Genomic DNA, 9241 nt, shown 5'->3' on the forward strand with positions numbered 1-9241 from the left:
AGATGGAAATTCTGTCAACATAGACAAGGTTTTGCAAGAAGGAAAGATAGAATTGTTAGGTCATAAGTTTTCTGCAAACCTATTACCTATGAATTTAGCCGGAATTGATGTAGTATTAGGAATGGATTGGTTAATTGCCAACCATGATCGAATCCTATGTGATAAGAATTCCGTAGAAATCCGTACCCCCACAGGAGAAGTAATTCTAATTACAGGAGATAGACCTCGAAAGCCACTGAAATTCATTTCAGTAATGAAATTGGCTAGTTATTCAAGGAAACAAGAAACGGTGTATATGATTTCTGTAATCATTAACACTAAAAGTAAGGAACTCCAGGACATCCCTATAGTTTCAGAATACCCAGATGTTTTTCCAGAAGAATTACCTGGTTTACCACCGGATAGGGAAGTAGAGTTTAGAATTCATCTAATTCCAGGTACTACACCAGTAGCTAAAGCACCTTATCGATTAGCACCTACTGAAATGCTAGAATTGAAAAAGCAGTTAGATGAATTACTAAGCAAAGGATTCATATAACCTAGTTCATCCCCTTGGGGTACACCAGTGTTGTTTGTGAAAAAGAAAGATGGATCAATGACGATGTGTATCGATTATAGGGAATTGAATAAAGTTACAATTAAGAACCGATACCCATTACCTAGGATTGATGATCTTTTTGATCAATTGCAAGGAGCTAGGTATTTCTCTAAGATAGACTTAAGATCAGGATATCACCAGCTGAAAGTGCAAGAGGAGGACATACCTAAAACTGCTTTCAGAACTAGGTATGGTCATTATGAGTTTACAGTCATGCCCTTTGGATTAACAAATGCTCCAGCTGCATTTATGGACATGATGAATAGGATCTGTAAACCCTACTTGGATAAATTTGTGATCGTTTTCATTGACGATATACTTATTTATTCCAAAAGTCAGGAGGAACATTGTGAGCACTTGCATACACTCTTAACATTGTTAAGAAAGGAAAAGCTTTATGCCAAATTCTCGAAGTGTGAATTCTGGCTACAAGAAGTGCAATTTTTAGGTCATATGGTGAATCACGAAGGAATTCACGTAGATCCTACTAAAATAGAAGCAATCACAAATTGGAAAGCTCCACGAACAGCTATGGAAGTTAGAAGTTTTCTAGGCTTAGCTGGATACTATAGATGATTTATTAAAGATTTCTCTAGGATAGTGTAACACCCTAGTTACTATTAAGCGATTTTATATGTAATACCAACAATTAGATGTGTAGTTATGACTACACATACTACAAAAATACGGGTTTATTAAAACTTTTACAAATCATAAGTTATTCTACATAACGTGATCGGGTTCGTCGTTAAAATTTACAACGAGGCAATGTGCGGAAGCATGTGTCTTTATCGTGTTCGGTTCTTCATTGAGCTTGATCGTCTTCCGGCATCCAAGGTGTACCTACATTTCATAAACATGAAATGCTTTAGTCATACAGGGTTTAAAACGTGTCTAAACGAGTCCGAGAAACAATTGATAAGAAAAACAAAAATTTCAACCTGGCCTCCACCGTAACTTACGGTGGCACCGTAAGTTACGGTGGCCTCTGAATGTTAATTCTCCCACCGTAAAACAGGGGGAATCTACCGTAGCTTTTTCATCTCCCCCGTAACTTACTGTGGCACCGTAAGTTACGGTGGTCTCTGCATTCCAGCTTTCCATTTTACCGTATTTGGCACGAAATCTTTCGTATCTTTCAAACCGCTTATCCGTTTGACCTACCGTTTCTTCCTACATGATTTTAATTTAATTCTCCATCATATGGAGTTAAATCCGACATCCGGCTTGAATAAAATTTAAGACTTTTAAGTCTTCGGCTTATTACTCTTTTACCAAAATTTGACCCGTTCGTGATTTTATCAAACATACAAGTTTGTTTGACCCTTAATTCTCATAACTCTATTAAATTCAATGATGCCTAACATATTAGGTTCCAATTATAGAATTATATAACTTCTTTAACCCATTTTCACCCATATGCTTATTTTGACCCGTTTGAGGTATTTAAGCATATTTTAAGCCCCATTTGCTTTCATTCATTTCCAAATATATATGTCCACATTTCTTATCAAAGGATCTTCCACCACAACTATATTTGTGGTGGATTTAATGTGGTGATTTATATATATCAAAATTTACCCTTCAAAGCGTTATTTTACGGCAAAGACTCAAATAGAGCCATTTGACTAACGTTTTACATCCTTCAACTTCTATACTCATCCTAAGTAATTGTCTAATTGTAAAACTCGTTTCCAAACAACCTTTAAGGGTTGTTTGTTCAATTTAGCCTACAAGGGCGTTTTGGTCAACATTAGTCCTTCATTTACGACGAATGACTTTTAATTACTTGTTTAACCCAAACTCCGATCTTTTAACTATGATTTTATTTAAAAGGGCACTAGGCCTTTCAAATATAATGACCATCGTCCGTAACATTTGGTTTACCTATTAGGGTAATCAAAAACTTATTCTAGGCTTCGTTTAACTCTCATTAGTCTTACATTTAAATGTGAGTTATCTTATTATGCGTACCTGGCTCGGATCATTACATTGACCCATTTAAGCACCTTGCCTCAATATCTACTAAGTAATAGCGATGTAAATATCCACTCGATATTTATTTCTGAAATCAAACAACTCATCAAACCATTAGTCGATATTGTCAAAATGTGATATTTTCACCTTGTGACCCGTTGGTCTAAATGACCGATGATATTGGCGAGATAAAGCTTATTGTCATCTCGTCTACACGACTCGTTCAAATTTACACCGCACGGTCGTTTTAACTATAATTCACCTCTTAACTCTTTTTGGCCTATTAAGGCTTACGAAATATGTATCTTTCAAAAATCGATAATTATTGTCAACAAGTGTCCAAATTTCAATTTTTTTTACCCTTCATGGTTATCTTGTTCCGTACGACTACACGCCGGAAACACCATATCTTAATTTCCCATTTGTCTTGTTCGAAATCAAAACAACAAAAGGACATTCTAAACTATATGACTAGTGTAAGCTATACTTACCTTGCATCCGAATTGTGCTTTTCCCGTCATTCTTGCTTCGTTTGACCCGCTTTGTTCCCAAGCTCTCACCTAGCTTGTTGATCATCAAACTATCATTGTAATTGTAAGATGGTTAGGTTAGTCATAATCATTTACGACTATTCCATCCTACTCTTCTTATATCGAATTTACCATCCGATCATACACTTGGTCGATTTGACTTTTTAAAGTCAATCGACTTATCAACTTATTCATTGCACATTTTCACTCTAATTTAAAACACCTTAGTTTTCATTTAGGCATTTTAACAAACACCTAATGTGCATACATTGTTTTTACACATTTTACAACTAGGTAACATGATTTCAAGCATCTATATCACGATCTTAACATCAATTCCTCTATATCATATAACAACCCATTTCATGGTAAATATGATTTATGTACCTAAACACCTAAATGGTTCAAGTACTTTGTCTTACTAACTAATATGATGATTCTAATCACAAGTGTAACACTAACATCATCATATCATAAAAACCCATCTCAAGTCATGTATGTTAAACACTCAAACTTGCAATTTGTTCAAGTATCTTGTTTCTACTAGCAACTATGATGATTTTAAACATGTGTAAACCATCATCTTCACTACATAATCAAAACCCACTTAGCACAAAATAGGTTAATTATCAAATCCCTAGTTTTGACAACAATTCATCAAGCTTTCTACTAGGGTTTGTTTCTAGACTAAGATATAATCACAACAACACTCATGGATTCAACATTCATTCCAGAATTTCGATTTTGATTATTCATCATAATCTCAAAGTGTCACCAAATCGTAAAATTCGACATACCTTGTAATCCCCATGACTAGGTGATCATGAATTCGTGTTCATGCATCTGATTTGAGCTAGTTCTGCCCTTCAATTTGGTGATTCTTGGCACTTTAGGGTTTTGAGCAAGAGAGCCTTCCTGGCTCTGGTTAAAATCGCAGACATACACACACGTATGTGTGTGTTTTATTTATTTATTTTGTTTTGATAAAAGCTTATCTCATTTGCCCAGGTTTAGTCCCTCAATTTACCCAAGTTATTTAAAGGGTTATCTATTTCTTGTTTCTTTTATTGTTTAAACAACACTTAACCAACTAGGTTGATATCCCTAGTTACTTAATGGGTTTGGGGAAGTCATAACCCGTAGTATTTCTAAGTCCCGTTAACCCGTCGGGCTTTATATACGCTTTGTTTTATCAAAGCGTTTATTCTCTTTCTAATTTTATTAACATAAAATTAATTATTAAAATCCTAATTTTTCACCGGGTTAGTTTTACCACTAACGGTATTTTACCCGTTCCTAGTATTAACGGGGTTTAATTACCAAACCCGTTTTCGGGGTGTTACAGATAGTTGTACCTTTAACTAAACTAACTTGTAAAGCCGTTAAGTTTGAATAGGGACCTAGACAAGAAGAAGCCTTTAAGATTCTAAAAAAACAAATTAATGAATGCTCCAATTTTAGCTTTACCCGAAGGAACGGAAGACTTTGAAGTATACTGTGATGCTTCAAAATTAGGATATGGATGTGTATTGATGCAACGCAAAAAGGTAATTGCGTATGCCTCTAGGCAATTGAAAAAGCACGAAGAAAATTATACGACTCATGACCTAGAATTAGGAGCCATAATTTTCGCCCTTAAAATTTGGAGACATTATCTGTATGGAAGTAAGTTTACTATCTATACGGACCATAAGAGTTTAAGACACATATTTGGGCAAAAAGAGTTAAACATGAGGCAAAGAAGGTGGATGGAAATCCTAAGTGATTATGACTGTGATATTCAATATCACGAAGGAAAGGCGAACGTAGTAGCCGATGCCTTAAGTCGTAAGTATCATGAAAAGCAAAAGCGAGTCCGTGCTCTTAGGTTAAATCTACAATTAGATTTAATGGAACAATTGAAGAAAATTCAGGGAACGGCAATCAAGGACGATGCCGAAGGAATGAAAGGTTACCTAAAGGAATTAGAACAAGGAAAAGATGGAATTTGGAGATTCCACAAGAAACGAATTTGGGTACCAAAACAAGGAGAATTAAGAAATAAGAGTTTAGAAGAATCTCATAAATCAAGGTATACTGTACATCCAGGGAATAATAAGATGTACCAAGATTTAAGAAATAATTTTTGGTGGATAGGTATGAAAAAGGATATAGCCGAATACGTATCTAAGTGTCTAACCTGTTCACAAGTTAAAGCCGAACTCAGAAACCTTCAGAACTACTACAACAGTTAGAAATGCCTGTATGGAAATGGGAACTCATAACAATGGATTTTGTTACTAAGTTACCCAAAACCAGAAAAGGCAATGATGCTATTTGGGTAATTGTGGATCGATTAACCAAATCAGCTCATTTTCTACCAATGAAGGAAACCTTTAGCATGGAAAGGTTAGCCAAGTTGTATGTAGATGAAGTAGTATCTTTACATGGAGTCCCACTCTCCATTGTATCGGCTAGAGATAGTCGTTTCACTTCCCGTTTCTAGACAAGTTTCCAGGAAGCAATGGGAACCCGACTTAATTTGAGTACTGCATATCACCCTCAAACGGACGGACAAAGTGAAAGGACAATACAAACCCTGGAAGACATGCTCCGAGCATGTGTAATTGACTTTGGTGGTAATTGGGATAGCCATTTACCATTAATTGAATTCTCCTATAACAATAGTTATCATTCGAGCATCGAAGCTGCTCCATTCGAAGCACTGTATGGACGCAAGTGCAGAACTCCCGTTTGCTGGGCAGAAATAGGAAAAAGTCAGTTATCAGGTCCAGAGATTGTACAAGAGACTACAGACAAAATAACTCAAATCAAGGAAAGATTGAAGACAGCTAGGGATCGTCAGAAGAGCTATGCAAACAATCGCCGTAAGCCATTAGAATTTCAAGTCGGAGACAAAGTACTTTTGAAAGTATCTCCTTGGAAAGGATTGTACGATTTGGTAAGAAAGGAAAACTGAGTCCAAGATATGTTGGACCATTCCCAGTGATCCAACGAATAGGACCAGTAGCTTATCATTTACAACTACTAGAAGAATTAGCTGGAGTACATGATGTGTTTCATGTATCCAATCTCAAGAAATGTTTATCAGACGAATCCCTGGTAGTACCTCTTCAAGATATAGAGGTAAACGAAAAGCTGAAATTCATAGAGAAACCCTTACAAATAGAAGACCGGAAGATCAAATTTCTCAAACACAAACGACTAGTGCTAGTGAAAGTCAAATGGGAATCCAAGAGAGGACCTGAATATACTTGGGAACTGGAATAAGAAATGAAGCGAAAGTACACTCATCTATTTCAGTAAATCTCGAGGACGAGATTTTTCTCAAGGTGGGGAGGATGTAACAACTGCCACTAAAATCAATAGTTAGGACAATAATTAGTCAATAAGAAAACCCTAATTGAGACACCCAAGTAATTCTGCACTAACTCTAAAATTTTCAGAATGATCAGAATCAGGATTAGGGCCCTTAAAACTTGAGGGGGGCAAACCCTAGTTGATAATTATCTAAACTAAAACGTAGCTATGTTCTGATTGGCTGGATTTTTGAGTCACCTAAGCTATAACCGAGTCTAGGCAGTCTATGAATTAGACTGCTTAGCTTACGGACCGTAAGGGGTCCGGCATACGGTCCGTAAGGGAGACCCAAAAATTAGTATAAATAGCCGACCTTGGGACTTGCACAGAGGAGTTGAAGCGACGTTATTACCTTCTGTGTACGTCGAATTATACTCAAAACAGTCCACAATTAAACACACACGATAACGAGGTGCTGCGGCAATCAGGATAATAACTCGGTCACTATTACGATTCAACGTCCGATCGATTATAACTATCCAACGATTGTCCGAGTGCTGCTCAAATTGAGCTTGTACTTTGTTATTCATTGTGATTTCAACTTGAATGTTTGAGTGTTGTTCAAATTCGGACTATGCTCTGTCATTCGTTGTGAATCCATTGGATTATTAAGTATCGCACTTGATAATAGTTGTGAGGGTTTAATCTCGTGAATTGACGTAACTGCTGAATTAGTTACTAATCCCGTTTGTGTGTGCATTGTTATTTAAATTAGGTTAGCAGGCTAATCAGTAAAGCTTATACTCTGGTTGTAAATCTGCAAAGTGAGTCATTCCTCTTTTATAAACTCTTTTCTCACAGTTTGTGAGTCATTCTCTTTTTATCAACTGTTTTACAAAACTCCAAATTATTTTCAAAGTTATAGTTACAGTGATTAAGTCTATGTAATCACCAAGTTACAGCCGGTATGTGGGGTTTTGTATACATTACTTGTTTCCCGTCACACTTGGACAAACGGGTGGCCAAGGGGTGATCTGACCACAGTCACAGACACCATTGGACAAATGGGCTAGCCAATGGATGGTCGAGTGACAAATACTGTGGGTAGTTGGTTTGATATCAGAAACATTGTAATTCCCCTTAATACTGTAGATTATAACAAATGTGTCGGTTTCAGTAAAATGAATGATTCACTCAGTATTTCCCCGCTGACAAAACCTTTTTCAAACATGTTTCAGGTGATCTGGTATGAGCAAAGAAAAGTGCCGTGGAGCACTCCCAGCTTAGAAAAGTGGCTCAATGTAAATAAATAAATGAACATGTTTTGAAAATAAAGATTTCCCTGAGAAATCACATTATTGTAAATTTCGGGAATTTATCCCTAAGTTATGAAACGAGCAGTTTAAATTATTGAAAGATCCTGTTTTTAAAAAGACTTCCGCTGTCACTTAAATTAAATACCACGGGATTCCTGTCCCGCGGCTCCTGAAACGGGTCAAACCGGGTTGGGGGCCGTAACAACCGCAACCTACACCGGTCTTTTGATGAACAGCTATCCACCAAGCCATGCTGCTTTTAGAAATAAATAATTTGCTGAGCCAATAGTTAGATTTCTAGCAGAAAACAACTTGCCAGTGCTAGCTAATATCTACCCCTACTTTGGTTACCTTGGTGACCCTAACAAAAATCTCCCATATGCACTGTTTACCGCAGGAAGAACAGTGGTGACTGATGACAATGGTCTGCGGTATTCCAACCTTTTTGACGCCATGTTAGACGCGCATTATGCAGCTCAAGCGCGTGTTGGTGGGAAGGATGTGGAGATTGTCGTGTCAGAGAGTGGATGGCCTTCGGATAAGGGTCAGGAAGCGACGGTAGGAAATGCGGGAACATACTATAGGAACTTGATCAATCACGTCAGAGGGACAGCGGGTACACCGTTGAAGCGTGGAAGATCTATCGAGACGTATTTGTTTGCGATGTTTGATGAGAACACTAAACCTGGAGACCCGTCAGAGAGACATTTTGGGGTTTTCTCCCCGAAAAAAGAATCCAAGTATGGTTTGAGCTTCAATTAAGAAGACTCGGCAGTTGAGATAAATGTATTAAAAGTGTTTTATACATAAGAATGATGAATTTTAATAATCGCAATTATTTACCGTTGGCTGCCAAGAGTCCCAACTTAAAAAATAACCACTGGTAATCCCAACTATTAACCCTGACTTACAGAACCCTAACGCCGTTAGTCTAGATCTGGTTACTGGAAAAACGTTTAAACGGTGAAAAATCGTATTCTACTTGTGTTCTTTGTTTCCGATTACAACATGCCGATTAATCTCTTTACTTGTTAGTTAACGGTTATTGTTTACCAAGTGATTTACACAGTTCTCCGATTTATTATGTAAAATATGTATAGAGTAAACTTCCGTTTTGCTTCCTGTGGTTTGGTCACTTTAACGGTTTTGCTCCAAACCTTTAAAAATAGTCATTTTACTCCCTGATGTTTTGGTTTTGTTGCCAGTTTGCTCCATGCGGGGAGCAAAATGGAAACACAAACAATTTGGATGGAGTTAGAGGCGGGGAGCAAACTGGCAAAAAACCGAAACATCAGGGAGCAAAATGGCTATTTCTAAAGGTTTGGAGCAAAACCGTTAAAGTGATCAAACCAGAGGGAGCAAAATGGAAGTTTACTCTATGTATTGTATTATACAGGGATATGCACTTATTGAATATGAAAACTACGAGGAAGCGGAGAAAGCTATAACTTCAATGGAACTACTGACTCAGACCGTCAATGTTGACTGGGCATTCAGAAAAGGTCCTTTTAGAAAGGAAA

The 9241-nt window shown here is 37.1% G+C and overlaps 1 pseudogene; it reads left to right on the plus strand.

Annotated features, from left to right (window-relative positions):
* LOC110883165 overlaps positions 1 to 8483 on the plus strand; it is a 35736-nt pseudogene extending 27253 nt beyond the window's left edge.
* Positions 8484 to 9241: the final 758 nt, after the last annotated feature.

Source organism: Helianthus annuus, chromosome 1, assembly GCF_002127325.2.
Source record: "Helianthus annuus cultivar XRQ/B chromosome 1, HanXRQr2.0-SUNRISE, whole genome shotgun sequence".
Classification (NCBI taxonomy): domain Eukaryota; kingdom Viridiplantae; phylum Streptophyta; class Magnoliopsida; order Asterales; family Asteraceae; genus Helianthus; species Helianthus annuus.